The sequence below is a fragment of the Ovis canadensis genome, chromosome 15 (assembly GCF_042477335.2).
Source record: "Ovis canadensis isolate MfBH-ARS-UI-01 breed Bighorn chromosome 15, ARS-UI_OviCan_v2, whole genome shotgun sequence".
Classification (NCBI taxonomy): domain Eukaryota; kingdom Metazoa; phylum Chordata; class Mammalia; order Artiodactyla; family Bovidae; genus Ovis; species Ovis canadensis.
Window position 1 is genome coordinate 74,676,323 of NC_091259.1, and position 20,478 is coordinate 74,696,800.

The window sequence follows — 20,478 nt, forward strand, 5'->3', positions numbered from 1 at the left end:
ATAGAAAGTCTTGGCCAAATTCTGGAGATGCTGGGAAGGCAGCTCTGTTTAAGAGCCATAGAGACCAGAAAGTCAAGAAAGGCAGAGATGCCATACAAGTGTATTGAAAGTGTGTAGAGCATCCGACATACTGATTTTCCCCTTGCAATGAAGGCAAGTAGTACTTCTATATATTAATCTGCCATATATTAAAATATCAGCCCAGCAGATACTAGAGCTCTGTGCTTTGTGATGGTCTGGTAACTGCTCAGTGTCTCCCTTATTCCCGCCTCTCTCATTTCCCTCTGGTCCACGCCAAGGCAAGTCACACTGCTTCCTGCCTTTCAGTGTCCTAGTATGCTGCTCACAGGCCTTTTCAGTGGCTTCTTCACTTCCTTATGGTCTCTTGATCAAATCTCTTTCCTGATAATCCCTTCAAAATAGCATGCCACTCTTTTTCAGGCATCTGCCTAGTTTTGACTGTAATATGAACTCTATTAAGAATAGAGTTTTCTTTTTTCTTTTTGTTCTCTACTAAATCCTCGGTATCTCAAGTACTTGGCACATTAAATAGTCACTCAGAAACATGTGATGAGAAGAAAAGTGTTACATTATTACTATTCTTCTCTGGATTAAAGATAAGAAAGCTTCATCATTATATACATGTTGAGATGTGGATATCTCTTTATTGACTCTGAGGAAGTAACAAAGACAGATGTTCGTGCACAAAGCAGTATTTATTCACAGCCCTGCTCATTTTACTGTCTCAGATGTCCTTAAGCAATTTCTAGCAGTGGCCCAATTTCAACAAATCCTTGGAATACACTTTCTTCTTCTGTACCTTTGATATTTGCCAGTCATCTCTCCTTCAGCATTCTGCCAGTCCCTGACCTTGAAATCACTATTGCCCTGACTTTGGCAGACGCCAGCTCATTACTGCCTCTCTGCTCCACAGGCAGCCTGACTTTGTGAAGTTTCAAGTGAGGAAGTTTGTAAGGAACATAATTTAAATTACAAGGGCCCTAATTCAGTACACTATGTAGAAGAAAATGAAAGTCCTTTCTAAATTTTGTAGGGCTGACCACAGCTGAAAATGTTTGGCCTCCTTCAAAGAATACCCAGTTCCTGTCATTTGATTCTGCTAGTGTAATTGAGTTTCTAGAACACTTGCAGTGCTGTTTGGAAGCCCAAGGGTAAGAAGCAGATGGGGGAGTCATTAGGGTAAGAGCGGGAAAGAGCAGTCACCACCGACCAACTTGACTGTCGCCAGTATCTGCCACTGAGCTCTTGAACACGTTCCCTACCCTGTGTAGTGTTGCTACTTAAAAAAACAAATTCCTCTGTCAGCTTTCTGATCAGGCCCACAATCTCTAGGGCTGGGGAACTGCCATAGAGCCATTTACTTTCTCAACTGTATTTATGGACTCAAAAGAGAATTTGATTCCCAAGACTTACCACCTTATGGGAAATATATCTGCCTTTCAGTGAAAGCAGGCTGCTTGGTTTTGAAGAGTGAGTGGAAATGGGCTCTTCATAGCAGAGTGGTCAGATACTTTATTGTCCAAATTAGGCTTCTGAAAATGAAGAGGGAATACTAAAATTAATTATAGTTATATATGTTTTGGTACATATACATATAGAGGAATGATGCATACCATTCATTTTTTCCAATTTAATTAAGAAATTGAGATGTATCACTGTATTTATTTAAGGCATACAGCATGGTGGTTTGATGTACACATATGGTGAAATGTTTATTGTAGTAGCTTCAGCTAAGATGTATCTTTTCATATAGGTATAATTTTTAAAGAGAAGAAGAGAAGAATAAAGGTAAAAATTTCTTCTTGTGGTGAGAACTCCTACAACTTACTCTCTTAACAGTTTTCCTATATATTTTGTGGCAGGGTTAGCTATAGTCATCATGTTGTGCATTACACTGGTAGTGCTCGTTTATAACTGGAAAATTGTACCTTGTTTTTTTCTATTTGTTTTTAGTGACTTAACACAGCAATCCTTTTATTTAGTGTATAATCATGTAGGCAGTTGAATGGGGGCTTCCCTGCTGGCTCAGGGGTAAAGATCCACCTGCCAATGCAGGAGATGTGCATTCGATCCCAGGGTCAGGAAGATCCCCTGGAGGAGGAAATGGCAACCCACGCCAGTATTCTTGCCTGGAAAACCCCATGGACAGAGAGCCTGGCGGGCTACAGTTCTAGGGGTCACAAAGAGTCAGACACAACTTAGCCATGGCACAGCAACAGGCTGTTGGGTGGCTTCCATGCTGCTGTGGCTGGTTGATCTGTCGCCTGCATCCCAGATAACTGGCAGGTTTGCTGGCAGTTGGATGATCAGGTAACGGCCTTCTTCACCTGGGTTGGCAAGCTGGTCAGGGACTGGCTGAACTATCAGCTGGGACACCTTAGTTTCTGTCAGCATGGAACTTGCTATGTTTTGACCACCTTCCTGTAATTTCTCCTTCCCCCAAATCTTCACCTCTGATAACCACAAGTCTGAAAGATAACAAAAATACTAACTGAAAAAGATATCTGCATTCCCAGGTTCATAGTAGCATTATTTACATAGCCAAGACATGGAAACAATGTAAGTGTCTATGAGTAGATAAATAATTTGTAGTCAATATTTACAACAGAATGTTATTTAACTATAAAAACAAAGAAATCCTGCCCTCTGCAATAGCATGAATGACACTTGAAGGCATTATGCTAAGAGAAAAAAGTCAGACAGAGATATTTACTGACTAGCAAATTGGTATTTTTATATTAGTAAATGTAAGAGTCTTATTTAAAATTATTTTATAAAGTAAAATCTTTATAAAACATAAAGTAGTATATTGATATATAATGAAGCAAAATGAAGTTTCTTATTAAAGATCTGAACATAAAATTAAGAAATCATTTTATAGTATGTGCTCATTCACTTTTATCACATTTTTAGTCATGTTTATTTCTAATATCACTAGCAATTTTCTAAAGAATAAATTTCTTAATACAATCATTTAAAAATTAAATTGACTGCAATCAAGATTCCAGTCACATTTTTATCATTAATATATGTGATATTGACATTGATTTGTCATCTAATTTGCTGGGTAAAAGAAGATAAAATTCTGCTAAATAGAAAATAGTCTCACTAAACTTTTATTTTGAAATGTGGAAATATATCTATGCAAATATTTTATAGATGCTGTCTTTCTTTGCTCCATTTCAGGAATCTTGCTTGAAAAATTATTTTTAAAGTAAAATATAGAATTGTCAATTTCAATTCCATGCTGATTCAGAATGTAAATGCTTACAAAGTAGACTCCATATGCAAATATCTCCATCAAATGCAAAATATTCCAAAGTTTAATTATAGAATTTAAAAATTAAATTTGTACACTATTTCCAAACTTATTAATATTAAGATTCATCTTTTGCTTTGAGATAAAGTTAAATATCTTACTGTTTGGAAGCAATCTTTATTTTCAATATTTACAAAGTATTAAAGCTTCAAAAGCTATTTATATGTGTTTCCCTTCTTAAGTACTTTGATTAAAGATATACAAGTGATTTTCAGCAAAAAGCAACCTAAATTTAAAGAAATCTGTTACAAAAAATTTCATCCTACATATGACATTTAGGGTCATATGTGTGACCTACAATTTCAAAAGCAGTTCTTAAAAAGATTATACACCATAACCAAGTGGGGTTTATCCCAGGATGGTTCAGTGTACACAAATGAAGTAACAGAAGACATTAACAAGATAAAGAATAAAAATCATATGATCATCTTGGTAATGCAAAAAAAGCCTGACAAAATTCACCCCCTTTCATGATAAAAACTCAAAACATAGGCCATGTATGACAAGCCCACAGTTAACATTATACTCAACAGTGAAAACCTAAAAGCTTTCCACTAAGATCTAGAATAAGGCAAGGAGGTTTATTCCCACCATTTCTGTTCTACAGGAATTAGAAGTCCCAGCCAGAGCAATTAGGCAATAAAAAGAAATAACAAGCATTCAAATCAGAAAGGGAGAAATAAAATTATCTTGTTTGTAGGTAGAGTTAAACAATCTCATTTACAACAGCATTAAATGGAATAAAATAGATAGCAATGAATTTAACCAAGGACGTAAAAGATGTGTACATTGAAAACTACAAAACACTGATGAAAGAAATTAGAATAGACATAAACAAATGGAAAGACATCCTGTGTTCATAGATTGCAAATCAATCTTCTAATTTACTATTGTAAAAATATTTGTAGTACCCAAAACAATCTACAGATTTAATGTAATCCCTGTAAGAATTCCAATGAATAGCAAGAACTATTTCTGTTCTTGCTACAGAAATAGCAAGAACAATCCTAAAATTCATATGAACCACAATAAACCTGAATAGCCCAAGCAATCCTGAGAAAGAACACAGTTGGAGACATCACACTTTCCAAGTTCAAATTATATTACAAACCTACAGTTATTAACAAAGGGAACAAAATAGAGAACCCAGAAATAAATTGATGAAGATAAAATAAACTGAAGATGAGAAGTGCCAGCTTAGATGTGGAGAAATTGAAACCCTTATACATTGTTGGTGGACATGTGTAATGGTGGTGCAGCTATTATAAAAACAGTATGGAAATTCCTTAAAAAATTAAAAACAAATCCTTAAAAATTAAAAATAGAACTGCGATATGATCCAGCAGTTATACTTTTGAATATATATCCAAAAGAATTGAAATCAATATCTTGAAATGATATTAGCCCTTCCATGTTCATTCATGGTATTCTGTGCTCACAATAGCCAAGATTTGAAAATGACTTAATTATCTATCCATGGATGAATAGATAAATTAATAAGGAATATTATTCAGCCTTTACAAAGAAAGTAATCTTGCCTAGTATGACAATGTGAGTGAATCTGGAGGACATTATTCTTGGTGTAGTCAATCACAGAAGGACAAACACTGAATGATTCTATTTATTGAGATATTTAGATTAGTCAAACATATAGAAACAGAGAATAAAATAGAGTTACCTGGGACTGGAGGGAGGGAGAAATGGAGACTTTGTTTAATGGATGTAAAATCTCAGTAATGCAAAATGATTAAGTTCTAGAGATCAGCTGTGGAACATTGTGTCTATAGTTTAAAAATACCTAAAAATTTGTGGAGAGGGAAGATCTCGTGTCAAAATTCTGCTCTTACCAAAAAAAAAAAAAAAAAAAAAGCTGCAAAGAGAGAAAGTACATACCATTATAATGAACAGTTTTTATCTATTTCCGCTTCCTTATAAAATTTTATATTTCATCTACTCTAAAAGTTGATGCATAAAATATTTATAAATTTTGGACAACTATAGCTTCTATTTAAATTTGTCCAACATCACAGCTTGTCAAAAGTTCTCTTGAATTAGATGTGTGTCATTATCAGTTGGGCCTCTGTGAAAGCTCAGCAGTAAAGAACTTGCACCTGCCAATGAAGGAGACCTGAGTTTGATCCCTGGGTTGGAAAGATCCCTGGAGAAGAAAATGGCAACCCTCTCTAGTATTCTTGCTTGAGAATCTCACAGACAGAGGATCCTTGTGGTCTACAGTCCATGGGTCTCAAAAAAGTCACACGTGACTTATTGACTAAACAACAACAACAACAAAATAATCAGTTTCAAATACATTTCTTTTCCATAGGTTTCGTAAAGTATTGGAAAGCTACTACTGTATAGCATATCACCCAAACTTTCACAGCATAATGCAATAACATTATTATGCCCGTCGATTCTCTATGTCAAGAATTTAGACAGGGCATAACAGGGATAACTTGTCTCTTCTCTACAGCATCTAGGTTCTCAGCTAGGAAGACACGCAAGTTTGAGGTATCTCAACAGCTGGAGGTTGGAATTATCTAGCAGATGAAACTGTCACCTAGGACCTCAGTTGAGCTCTTGCCTGGAACATCTACATGTCACTTCATTAAATGGTCTTCTTGAATGAGCTTATTTGGATTTCCTTACTGCATGGCAGCTAGATGACAAGAGCAGCTTTGAAAGAAAGCTAAGCAGAAATGTGTGGCATTTTAAATATAGCAATATAAAATAAGCTTTTTTTTTAAAAATACATAACATTTTGATTATCTGGATTTGGAAGTCACATAATGACACCTACCATACTCTAATGGAGCATTAACAAATGATTGTGCAAAGTTAAGGCAGAGGATGTAGATTCCAACCACTTTATGGAAAGAATGTCAAGTTCATATAAGGAAAGTATGTATGGGATTAAGGTATTTTTTTCAGTTATTGTTCTCATTCAGTCACTTCAGTTCAGTCGCTCAGTCGTGTCTGACTCTTTGTGACCCCATGAATTGCAGCACACCAGGCCTTCCTGTTCATCACCAACTCTTGGAGTTTACTCAAACTCACATCCATCGAGTCCATGATGCCATCCAGCCATCTCATCCTCTGTCATCCCCATCTTCTCTTGCCCCTAATCCCTCCCAGCATCAGAGTCTTTTCTAATGAGTCAACTCTTCGCATGAGGTGGCCAAAGTACTGGAGTTTCAGCTTTAGCATCAGTCCTTCCGAAGAACACCCAGGGCTGATCTATTTTAGGATGGACTGGTTGGATCTCCTTGCAGTCCAAGGGACTTTCAAGAGTCTTCTCCAACATCACAGTTCAAAAGCATCAATTCTCCGGCACTCAGCCTTCTTCACAGTCCAACTCTCACATCCATACATGACCACAGGAAAAACCATAGCCTTGACTAGACGGACCTTGGTTGGCAAAGTAATGTCTCTGTTTTTCAATATGCTATCTAGGTTGGTCATAACTTTTCTTTCAAGGAGTAAGTGTCTTTTAATTTCATGGCTGCAATCACCATCTGCAGTGATTTTGGAGCCCAAAAAATAAAGTCTGACACCGTTTCCACATCTGTTTGCCATGAAGTAGCAGATGCCATGATCTTCGTTTTCTAAATGTTGAGCTTTAAGCCAACTTTTTCACTCTCCTCTTTCACTTTCATCAAGAGGCTTTTTAGCTCCTCTTCACTTTCTGCCATAAGAGTGGTGTCATCTGCATATCTGAGGTTATTGATATTTCTTCCAGCAATCTTGATTCCAGCTCATGATTTTTCCAGCCCAGTGTTCTCATGATGTACTCTGCATAAAAGTTAAATAAGCAGGGTGACAATATACAGCCTTGACATACTCCTTTTCCTATTTGGAACCAGTCTGTTCCATGTCCAGTTCTAACTGCTGCTTCCTGACCTGCATATAGGTTTCTCGAGTCTGGTCAGGTGGTCTGGTATTCCCATCTCTTTCAGAATTGTCCAGTTTATTGTGATCCACACAGTCAAAGGCTTTGGCATAGTCAATAAAGCAGAAATAGATGTTTTTTTGGAACCCTCTTGCTGTTCTATAGAAACTGTAATTGGTTACACTTAGATTAGTTAAAATACAATGTTTGTCATGATACTGCTTCAGCAAATTTTGTGTTTATACTACAAAACTGTTTTTATCTTCATTGTGAAACTTTTTAACTGAATTTTTAAAATCAACAAGGATAGCAGATCTTTTACTTTCAACAGAATGAGTTTGAAATGTTTGATGTTGGATTCATAAATTGCATTAAAAAACCTATTGTCAGAATTAACCGATTTCTTTCTGAAGCATCCAAGACACTGAAATAAAATTTATAAATTTGAGCTATTTACAAAGTGGATGTACTGCTAATGGAGCTAACTAGTATTAGAAGTTGACCCACTTTTCATCTGAGTATAAAAAACTTGAACATTAGCAAAATGAATTTAAACTGAGACTTGTTAGATCTAAATGAAAAGCCATGCATCACAATAGGATGTGTAGCACATTCTGCAACTGCCTTACTTTAAATAGTTGCCATGAGCACATTAAAAAAAAATTACTATTTACTTTTCAAAGTAGATGCTATGTTTCTTCTGCAGATTTGTGTCATCATGTTAACATGGGGTAAAAGAAATCACTATTCTTCTTGTCTTAGAGAGTAAATGTTGATAAAAGTTTTGTACAAGCTAAGCAAGTCATCATCTACTTTCTTAAAGGATGAAATTTAATGTTTAATTTTTCATTTAAAATTATTTTTTCTTAGCTCATTGCTTCCAAAAGGGCTTATTGTAAACTCAGAAATCATTGTCAAATAAAATAGTCTTTGATTTAAAATGTTTAGTGCTATGTGACAGAACAACTGTAAAAAGGATACCTATAGCTGATCATAATGTATTTTCAGCACATATTTCATGTCCATCTAAACTATAATTTCCCATGTTTCCCACTCACCCCACTGGCTTTTCCATGCAAGACCCACTGAGCAACTGTCTTGGTGCACCAAATTCCTACCAGGGATATCAAATACTTTTTTCACCAGCATCTGACTCAAACTGCCTGTATCTGAACATACCTTGTTTTATCAGTGAGTGCTTAGTATGTTTTCCTTGAACAAAATGTTAAATTCTGTTAGGAATGAGAGATGTTATCTGTGGTCTCTTTCCACATTTTACCATGTGTTAAAGTGAGAACTATGCTGCATACATGATTGAGCCATTGCTAGGTGGCTAAAAATACAAAATTATGGTTTACTGTAATCATCTTGATTTATTTTAATGCAATTATTTTAATAATGATTCAATAAATTGAAAAAGTGCTATACATGTGCTAATCTGGATGGGATGCTCTGACAATTTGAATATATCAGGAATGAGCCACAACAAAATTTATGGTCATCATATTTTTTTAAAATCCATATTAGAATTTATGGGGCATCTTTTTAATTTTCCAAAAATTGTTCCAATTCTCCAAATATTTAATTTTCCAAATACTGTTGGATCGAGCAATAGTAAAATAGTTCTTTTTGCAAATTACTAGTTATTCTTTCTCAGGAAACTTACCTGTACTCTAAATCTCTGCCTTTCTATTTAAAATGAAATTAATAATGTCTAACTCTCAGTAACCTTATGAGGATTAAATTGAGAAGGACTTAAAAGAGCCTGACACAAAATAAATCACTCAAATAATGATATTTTCTTAGCTAGTATATTATGAATATAAAAATGTTGATTATAATATATATAATGTGTACAATTATAGTTTTCATACCTTTCACGATGTTGGTATCATTATTTTACTACCAAGAACTGTATCATGGAAGGATTCTTGAAATGAACACTATTACACATATTTTTTGAGGGTGAAATTGAATTTTTAGAGGAAAAGTTGGCAACACAAATCAAAATCCTTAGACCTGTGCATAGTATTTGACCCTATAATTGTCTCATTTCTCAGTATTTATTCAAAAGTAATAAACCTGGATATGACAGAATATATGACTGCAAAGTTGTTCATTGTACTGCTGTTTAAACAGCAAGAAATTGGAAGCAAACTAAATGTCCAAATATTAAGCCTTGAGTTAATAAATTATGGCACATATAGTATAGTAGGGAGAAATCATTAAAAGTATTGATAGAAGCTTAAAGACATGCAAATATATTCATGTCATCTTCACTGAAATACAGCCTACAAAACTAAATGTATTATTAATTCCCAATTTTGTTTTATACTATTTTAACACACATACACATGACTGAGAATTTCTTAACCAAATGGCCAACAGTGATTCTCTTTGAGTAGTAAAATGACAAGTTGTCTCATTTCAGGTGTTTTCAGCTGTGCTGTGCGTGCTCAGCTGCTCAGTTGTATCTGAGTCTGTATAAACCCATGGACTGTAGCCTGCCAGTCTCTTCTGTCCATGGAATTTTCCAGACAAGAGTACTGGAGTGGGTGGGTTACCACTTCCTCCACCAGGGGATCTTCCTGACCCAGGGATCAAACCACCATCTCCTGGATCTCCTGCATTGGCAGGTGGATTCTTTACCACCAAGCCACCTGGGAAACCCATTTTCAGCAAAACCAATACAATTTCATTTAAAAATAAAGGTAGTATTATGTCCCATGAAAGAGAAATCCACAGAGTAGAGTGACTTTCTAGAATACTTGTATCAAGTTGCCATTTCTGTTCCTCTGAGATTCTCCCGGCTTGGCCCCTTTGTCTGTGTATATCCTCACCCTTAGTATGGTTTGCTTCAGGAAGCGTGAAGGCACCTGTGGTTCTAGGCCACACATCTGCAAAACACACAAGGCATTTTCAGTTCAGTTGCAATCCCATGGACTGCAGCACTCCAGGCTTCCCTGTCTATCACCAACTCCCAGAGCCTATTCAAACTCATTCCCATTGCATCAGTGATGCTATCCAACCATCTCATCCTCTGTCATCCCCTTTTCCTCCTGCCTTCAATCTTTCCCAGCATCAGGGTCTTTTCCAATGTGTCAGTTCTTCATTTCAGGTGGTCAAAGTACTGGAGTTTAAGCTTCAGCATCAGTGCTTCCAGTGAATATTTAGGACTGATTTCCTTTAGGATTGACTGGTTGGATCTCCTTGCAGTCCGAGATACCCTCAAGAGTCTTCTCCAACACCACAGTTCAAAAGCATCAATTCTTTGGTGCTCAGCTTTCTTTATAGTCTAACTCTCACATCTATACATGACTACTGGAAAAATCATAGCTTTGACTAGATGGACCTTTGTTGGTAAAGTAATGTCTCTGCTTTTTAACATGCTTTCTAGATTGTTCATAGCTTTTCTTCCAAGGAGCAATGTCTTTTAATTTCATGGCTATAGTCACCATCTGCAGTGATTTTGGAGCCCAAAAAGTTAAAGCTGTCACTGTTTTCACTGTTACCATTTCTATTTGCCATGAAGTGATGGGACCTGATGCTATGATCTTAGTTTTCCAAATGTTGAGTTTTAAGCCAGCTTTTTCACTCTCCTCTTTCACTTTCATCAAGAGGCTTTTTAGCTCCTCTTCACTTTCTGCCATAAGGGTTGGGTCATCTGTGTATCTGAGGTTATTGATATTTATCCTGGAAACCTTGGTTCCAGCTTATGCTTCATCCAGCCTGGCATTTCGTATGCTGTACTCTGCATACATGTTTAATAAGCAGGGTGACAATATGCAGCCTTGACATACTCCTTTCCCAGTTTGGAACCAGTCTGCTGTTCCATGTCCAGTTCTAGCTGTTGCTTCTTGACCTGCACATGTTTCTCAGGAGGCAGGTCAGGTGGCCTGATATTCCCATCTCTTTAAAAATTTTGCACAGTTTGCTGTGATCCACACAGTCAAAGTCTGAAAAACACACGAGGCATTTTAGCTTACCCTTAATCATAAAAGAGTTTTGTATTTCATCTGATTTGAGCAACCAGAGCCAGACCCTGGTCAAAAGAGTATTCCGACTAAATGGATTGGGTTGATCGGATGTTGCTGCCCATCCCTGGGCTAGTCAAGATGGCAAAAGAAGCATCGTGCTGATCTGCTTACCTCAGAGGTAACCATTGGGGAGGAATGAGGTCAATCCCATGCAGATTCTGTGGTTGCTACACAATGGGAAAGAAATGGAATAGATGCTGGTGGAGCAACACACATCTCTTTCCATTAAATAAATTTTCTAGACATGAATATATATTCTATTAGTTATAGTAAGAAATTATAAATGGTAACTGTTTAACTTTCATTTTGTAGGCATAACAGAACCCTCAGTGGCTGAATTAGCTCTATTATCATTACTGTCGCTTCCCTGGTAGCTCAGCTGGTAAGGAATCCGCCTGCAATGCAGGAGACCCCGGTTTGATTCCTGGACTGGGAAGATCTGCTGGAGAAGGGATAGGCCACCCACTCCAGTATTCTTGGGCTTCCCTGGTGGCTCAGACAGTAAAAAAATCCGCTTGTAATGCGGAAGACTTGGGTTCAATGCCTGGGTTGAGAAGATCCCCTGGAGAAGGGAATGGCTACCCACTCCAGTTTTCTGGCCTGGAGAATTCCATGGACAGAAGAGCCTGGCAGGCTACAGTCCATGGGGTCGCAAAGTTAAGTTTTAGAAGAAAGTGACATATAGTAAGAAAACCACAAATAACACAATTTTCAGGTTACAGCTCTGGGATAAGAACTGATCATGCATAATCTTCTGTACTTTTTTCATCTCTGGTCACAGAGATTATCCTGAGTTATTACTCAGGATTCCAAATGAAAACCATTTCATTCATGTTAGTATAATTACATTTTTTTTCTTCACATTATTTACCCAGGTCAAAGTCTTGACTATTTACCTAGTCTTTTTAAAAAACAGTTTCATTAGTAAGTATTGCAGCTGAACGTGTTTTTATGTATTTATTTTTGGCTGTGCTGGTTCTTTGTTGCTGAGCTCTCAGGCTTCCTCTAATTTCAGTTAGAGAGGTCTACTCTAGGTGCAGGGCATGTGTCTCATTGTGGCTTTTCTTGCTGTGTAGCACAGGCTCTAGTGAGTGGGCTCAGTAGTTATGGCACATGGGCTTAGTTGCCCTGCAGCATGTGGAGTTTTCCTGCACCAGGAATCAAACCCATGTCCTCTGCACTGGCAAGCAGACTTGCAACCATTGGACCACCAGGGAAATCCTGAACATGTGTTTTTAATAAAAGAACCCAAAATGAAACATCTGCAAAACCTCATTCTGAAAGTCTCCAGGTTAGGTGAGATGTAACTTTATATGGACCTCTGAATATTTTGTCACCGTGTGTGTCCTTAATCATTCCAGTTCTCTATGACCTCACAGTCTGTAGCCCACCAGGCCCCTCTGTCCATGGAATTTTCCAGGCAAGAATGCTGTAGCAGGTTGCCATTTCTTACTCCAGGGTTTTTTTCCAACCCAGGAATTAAATCCACTTCTGTCATGTATCCTGCACTGTCAGGCAGATTATTTACTGCTGCACCACCTGGGAAGCCCATGGTTCACCCCTAAATCTGATATATGCCTTAAGTGGGCATTGATCTCAGTAGCAACAAATAAAGGAACGTCATGGACTAGGGTGTAAAAATGGGGTTCATGGTGCAATTAACTGTACTTACCTAGAGAAGGCAATGGCATCCCACTCCAGTACTCTTGCCTGGAAAATCCTATGGACAGAGGAGCCTGGTAGGCTGCAGTCCATGGGGTCGCTAAGAGTCAGATACGACTGAGTGACTTCACTTTCACTTTTCACTTTCATGCATTGGAGAAGGAAATGGCAACCCACTCCAGTGTTCTTGCCTGGAGAATCCCAGGGACGGGGGAGCCTGGTGGGCTGCCGTCTATGAGGTCACACAGAGTTGGACACGACTGAAGTGACTTAGCAGTAGCAGTGTCTATCTTAGGCAAGTCAGTTAAGAATGGTGGCCCACTATTTCCATGGCTTTAAATTGATATGATTGAGCCAAATGACCCCTGAGTTGCATTCCAATTCTAAATGGGGGAATTTTACACAGGCTTGCTCTGGATCGGTGACAGAATCATGTTTCTCTTCACACTGTGACCCTGCCCCAGAGATCAAAGTGGAGGTAAAACAGAGCTTTATTTTTATAACATGGCATTTTATTCACAGGGCTTCATTCATTTTTCACTGCTGGATCTCAGAGCCTATTTGCAAAGGGATGTTAAAAAATGAAGCAAACACACTGCCTTGTGCATTTGATGTTCATAAGGCTGTTACACTTTTCACCTCTGTGATCTTATGCTGCGTTAGTGTGGCTTCCCCTGCTCTTTTCTTTCTTTTGTGAACATCATGTGGAGAGTATTGAATTAATCATGCACCTCAACTCAAGGCCCAATATCATCAATGGTCCATACAAAGCCTGTTTCTGTTTCCTTTTCCTAATTGTTCATATTTAGCACCTTAGTTCAGTCCTGTTCACTTCCCCTCAAACTTATATGTTTATTAGATATTTTATTTTTACATGCCCTGAAACAACGCAATATTATTTTATTGCATATAATTTACAGAAAAGAATTTGTTAATTGACCTCATTTTGCTAAATTTTTTTTACCTTTTTAAATGAATAATTTTTACAATTAAAAAATATTCATTAATATTTATTTGACTGTGTTGGGTCTTCATTGTGGCATATGGGATCTTTCATTGCACTGTACATGCCTTCTCTATAGTTATGACCTACAGGCTCCAGAGCTCATGGGCTTACTAGTTGTGTTGTATGGGCTTAGCTGCCTTGCAGCATGTGAAATCTTAGTTTTCTGACCAGGGATTGAACCCACATCCCCTGCAGTGAATGTGGATTCTTAATCACTAGACCACCAGGGAAGTCCCTGTTTCTTGCTTTTTAAATTCAGCATTATATTTTTACTATTTGTTCACTTTGCTATTTGTTATCTGACCCATTGTACTGTGTGACGGCGTAGTCATCTGCTATGTTTTACCTATCATTTTCCTAGAGGAAACTCAGGTGCCTCCCCCTCCTTGCTACTGTACGTGATGTTGCAGTCAATATCCTCATGCTTACTTCTTTATGCTTACCTGTAAGAATTTTAGAGGGACAGATCATCAGGGGCAGAATTTCTGAGTCCTATGATATACAGACTTCCCTAGTGGCTCAGTGGGAAAAAAATCCACCTGCCAGTGCAAAAGACATGGGTTTGAACTCTGAACGGGGAAGATTCCCTAGAGGAGGAAATGACAACCCACTCCAGTATTCTTGTCTGGGAAATCCCATGGACAGGGGAGTCTGGTTGGCTATAGTCCATGGGCTGCAAGGTCGGACTGAGCAACTGAACAACAACAGCAACATGATATTTAGAGACTTAATTTGCCTAAGTCATTCTGGATTGCTGTTCACTATGGCTGTGCAAAAGCATGCACTGTAGATTCTTGTTGTTCTTTCATATTATGTCTATGAGATTTAGTCACTGTGATATATAGCAGAAATGAACTCCTTTGCAGTGGAGTATAATATTCTAATACTTGAAAGTCCACACTTCATTTATCTGTTCTAGAGTTGGCAACATTTAAGTTGTTGCCACACTGGACTGTTATGACTAAATATTATTTAAAATATTGAATAATATTAATATCAAACATTAATATTAATAAACACTAAATATTATTTTAAATATAGCCATAAATATTTTAAAATATATTTTAATTTCTTTTTATTTTATTAGCAGAAGTAAAATTGCTAGGTCCTTAAATATATATGTAAATTGGGTATATATGCAAAACTGCTAGGTTCTTAAGTGTGTATGTATATATATAGTCCTTAGGAGGCTGGGGTACTACAGTCCATGGGGTCTCAAAGAGTAGGACATGACTGAGTTAGAAACACTAGGTATATATGCAATTAATTTTAGTGGATGCTGCAAAAAGTTTTCCAAAATATTGGACCAGTTTACACTCCCATAAGAAAAGTAGGAGCATTCCAGGTAGTCCAGATCCTTGGGAATTCTTTCAGTTTTAGTTATTCTGACAGTTGTGTAGGTGTTTATCATCCTGGCTTTAAATTGACCTTCCTTGATGAGTTATGATGCCAAGTTACCCTTTTCATTATCCATGTGGTTAACAAGTACATATACTTAGGTAATAAGTGTATATGCTTATTAACCACATGGATACCCTCTTTTTGTGAAGTACATTCTTAGTCTCTTTACAAGTTTTAAAAAAATTAATTTTCAAGATTCAATATATGCTCTGAATATAGGCCCTTCATTAGAAATGTATTCCAAACAGTCTTGCATTTTTCATAATGTTGGTGGTGTCTTTTGAAAAGCAAATCATTTTCACTAAAGCTGATTTAGCAACTCTTTTTAATATTGGTTCTTAAGTTCTGTTCAAGAAATTCTTGCCTAGCCCAAGGCCACAATGATATTCTCCCATTTTTTCTCTTTTCCTTTCCATTTTTAGGTGTCTGTGTTATGTCACGATTTCTTTGTGCCATGGTTTCTACTCATCTGGTGTGAAACTCAAAGGACTTCTGCTGTATAAGAGGGAGTCACAGTGGCCAGTGTGAACTTCCATACTGCTGCTGCTGCTGCTGCTGCTAAGTCGCTTCGGTCGTGTCCGACTCTGTGCGACCCCATAGACGGCAGCCCACCAGGCTCCCCCGTCCCCGGAATTCTCCAGGCAAGAACACTGGAGTGGGTTGCCATTACCTTCTCCAAGGCATGAAAGTGAAAAGTGAAAGGGAAGTCACTCAATCGTGTCTGACTCTTAGCGACCCCATGGACTGCAGCCTACCAGGCTCCTCCACCCATGGGATTTTCCAGGCAAGAGTACTGGAGTAGGGAACTTTCATACTAGCTGTTTTCAGACATTAGATACAGAGATGGGAGTGTTTTGGTATGATAAAATTGTGTTACTTTAGATAAGGGATTTATTTGGTCATGTCTATAGAGAGACTGGAACAGAAGGAACTGCTGATAAAGACAAGATCCCCTGGGTATAACCTTATACCCTACTGACAGACTCCTGAAAATGTGACCACTGGGCCCAGGAACTTGAAGGGTCCTTACTAGAGGACCTGACTCCAGAGCTCTGAGAGTTATTTCAGAGGGATTCTGCTTGAGGCTCTGCAGGAGCAGAAGGTAACTGACTTCCCACTCATGGTTGTTGTGAGACCCATTGCTGGACTGCAGACTGCTTTGCAGTGCCTCCTTCCTGCTCCTTGGAATGGTTTGTAAACCCTATTCCTAAATATTTCCTACTTAGAGTAACCTGTGTTATGTGCTAATTACGTGTAATAAACAAAGTGACTCGTTAATTGAACATTGGCTATAATTTGTATATATAGCTGTAATCTCGTGATTTTTACCTGGCCTCAACACTGGGCCCTGCAACAGTCTGGCTCAACTTAATTAATTTTGGGGTGTGTATGAGGTGATATCAAGGTCTTTCATTTGTCTGACTGTTAAACTGTTGAATTCTAGTGGCTTCCTTCTCTGTTATCAGTCTTCTCTATCAATCAAGGACACAGGGCTAGATAACCTTTGTGGAATTTTGACCTTTAAAATCCTATAGCTATTCTATAATATGGCATCACTGACTCAATGGACATGAGTGTGAGTAAACTCTGGGAGATGGTGAAGGACAGGGAAGCCTGGTGTGCTTTAGTCCATGGGGTCGTAAAGAGTCAGATGTGACTAAGTGAAGACTGAACAACAACATCAGTGGTACAGTATTGGAAACTAGAAAATAAAAAGATGTGCTACAGTCTTTACCTTCTCCTAATCCCACTCATCACCCGCAAGTATGTTTTCTGTCTTCTCTCACCTTGCCAAATATATGTAGGATCATTTCAGTTCAGTCGCTCAGTTGTATCCAACTCTTTGCGACCCCATGAATCGCAGCACACCAGGCCTCCCTGTCCATCACCAACTCCCAGAGTTCACTCAAACTCATGTCCATCGAGTGAGTGATACCATCCAGCCATCTCATCCTCTGTCATCCCCTCCTCCTCCTGCCCCCAATCCCTCCCAGCATCAGGGTCTTTTCCAATGAGTCAACACTTCACATGAGGTGGCCAAAGTACTGGAGTTTCAGCTTTAGCATCATTCCTTCCAAAGAAATCCCAGGGCTGATCTTCAGAATGGACTGGTTGGATCTGCTTGCAGTCCAAGGGACTCTCAAGAGTCTTCTCCAACACCACAGTTCAAAAGCATCAATTCTTTGGTGCTCAGCTTTCTTCACAGTCCAACTCTCTCCTCCATACATGACCACTGGAAATGTAGGATAAGGGAAAATAATTTCCCTTCTGCTCTTCTGAGTTCTTGGCTGAGGTTCCCATAATAAAAGTCAGATTGATATCAGAAAGACAGAAGTTTACCAATATGTATAGTTCATGTACACATAGGAAACATCCAGGGAAAAGTGAGTTAACTCAATGTTGTAGCCTAGGATTCTGTCTTATATAGTACCTTTAACAACGAACAATACATTTGCGGAAAATGCCAGTAAAGGAAAACAATTTAGGACTTCTAAAGATAAAGACTAGTTTGTTAAGTTTGTTGTGTAGATTGCTCCGGTGATTTTTCTAGGCTAATAGGATAGTATATTCAAAAGCAGAGACATTACTTTGCCGACTAAGGTCCGTCTAGTCAAGGCTATGGTTTTTCCAGTAGTCATATACGGATGTGAGAGTTGGACTGTAAAGAAGGCAGAGCGCCGAAGAATTGATGCTTTTGAACTGTGGTGTTGGAGAAGACTCTTGAGAGTCCTTTGGACTGCAAGGAGATCCAACCAGTCCATTCTGAATAGATCAGCCCTGGGATTTCTTTGGAAGGAATGATGCTAAAGCTGAAACTCCACCTCATGTGAAGAGTTGAGTCATTGGAAAAGACTCTGATGCTGGGAGGGATTGGGGGCAGGAGGAGAAGGGGACGACAGAGGATGAGATGGCTGGATGGCATCACGGACTCGATGGACGTGAGTCTGAGTGAACTCCGGGACTTGGTGATGGACAGGGAGGCCTGGTGTGCTGCGATTCATGGGGTCGCAAAGAGTCGGACACGACTGAGCGACTGAACTGAACTCTGAACTGAATAGGATCTAAAGTTGTCTCCAAGGATAACCATTCTTCTTCCTAGTAAAGAGGGAAGGAGGGATAAAGATTTATGTTCCACTTTAAGAATCTGCCCAGAATACCAGAGACCTGGGTTCCATCCATGGGTCTGGTAGATCCCCTGGAGAAGGGAATGGCTACCCACTGTAGTATTCTTCCCTGGAGAATTCCATGGACAGAGGAGCCGGTTAGCTACAGTCCATGGGGTGGAAAAGAGTGGGACATGACTGAGTGCTAACACTTTCACTTGTAGGCAAATAGGGAATTACAGAGAGCTTTTTCTTGTATCTGCTTTTTCTCAACTGTGCTTGGTTCAAAATAATCCTTGTGCCAAGTGTCATATTTTGGAGTGGCATGATCTGCTACTCTTCATTTGTTTCAAAAATTTTTATTTATTTTTTTCAAGATCTGTGTATTTTTTAAAAAATTGCTTTATTTCCTATGCCTTTTATTCCTCAAGGCTTTCAAGTTTCTCTCTCTTTTTTGTTTTTTTTTTGGTCTTTTTATTTTTTATTTTTATTTTTTTTTACTATAAACACTGAGTTTATGGGGAGGGAGGTGGGAGGGGTGTTCAGGATTGGGAACTCATGTACACCTGTGGTGGATTCATGCTGATGTATGGAAAACCAATACAGTATTGTAAAGTAAAAAAAAAAAAAAGACAGAAAAAAAAAGAGTAAGACAGGAAAAAGTTTGTCTCTTTACCACTAGTTTTCAGCAATTTGATTTTTCTGTTTCTTGGCATGGTCTTTGAGTTTTCTTTTTAGGTTTTGTTGATATTCTTCAAAATATGATTTCTGTTTTTTCAAATATTTTCTCAGTGTCTTTCCTCTCTTCTCTTTCTGACACTCCAATTACATGTATTTTGCAAAGCTTGATATTGTCCCTTAGGTCACTGATGCTCTTCAGGTCTATCTTCTCTCCATGTTCAATTTTGGAAAAAATTTCTACTGCAGTGTCTTCAAGTACGATGATTGTCCAAATCAGTCATTAATCTCATCCATTATATTTTAAAAATTTTATATATTGTATTTTTTATATCTAGTTGTTCCAAGTGGGTCTTTTAAAAGCATTTCTCTTTTCTCCTTTCATACTTTTGTTCCCCTCTATCTTCTAAAACATATGGAACACATTGATAAAAGCAGTTCTAACATCCTTATCTGATAATTTCACCTTCTCTGTCGTTTCTTGGTCTCTGTTTACTGACTCATATTTCTCCTGGAATGGATCATAATAACCTGTATGCATCCCAATGTTTTCACTGGATGCTGGACATTCTGGATTTTCTATTGCTGAACAGATGAATTGTGTGTTTTTTTTTTTTTTTCTCCTTTTCAATGGTATTTAACATTTGTCCTGGAAGATAGTTATATTACTTGAGTTTGATTTGATCTTTTTGAGACTTTAAAGTTATTTTAGGGTAGGTCCAGACGATGTTTCAGTCTAAGACTAATTGTGAACTCCAAAAAGAAAGGTGTACCTTCTAAGAACTCTACTTGATGCCACCAAGGGTAGTAAGTTTTTGCCCCCGGCCCAATGGCTCAGATGGTAAAAAAACCTACCTGCAATGCAGAGAGCTGGGATCGATCCCTGGGTCAGGAAGATCCCCTGGAGAAGGGGATGGCTACCCACTCCAGTATTCTTGCCTGGGGGAACTCCGTGGACAGAGGAGACTGGCAGCTACAGTCCATAGGGTGGAAAAGAGTCAGATATAACTGAGCGACTAACACTTTCACTTTCACTTTGCAAGAAGTATAAATTATTTGCACAGTGAACTCTTAAAATTGTTCTGCCTACTTCTTCCCAGTGGTTCATTTCCTAGCCTCAGCTAGTTTCATCTCTCATGAATACAGATCAGTACTCACCTAAAGACTTGTGGAGACTCTCTGTGTATATACAGGGTTCTCTGGGAAATTCTCTCTTCTCTGGTATACTGCCTGTTCATTCCATTTCCATCAATATCTATAAACACTTATCTCTGCCTCTTTTATAGAATGAGACTGCTGGATCTTTGGGTTCTCTCTCTCTGTAGTAATACTGCCTGAACTGCCTTCTGCCTTCAGGCCAT

The 20,478-nt window shown here is 38.2% G+C and overlaps 1 long non-coding RNA gene across 1 annotated transcript in view; it reads left to right on the forward strand.

The window, feature by feature from the left end:
- The first annotated feature begins 16,365 nt into the window (after positions 1-16,365).
- LOC138420729 (uncharacterized) overlaps positions 16,366-20,478 on the forward strand; it is a 137,919-nt gene continuing 133,806 nt past the window's right edge. The window contains exon 1 of the long non-coding RNA XR_011249296.1: positions 16,366-16,437. This is a non-coding gene — a long non-coding RNA (uncharacterized lncRNA). The remainder of the gene's footprint in view (positions 16,438-20,478) is intronic.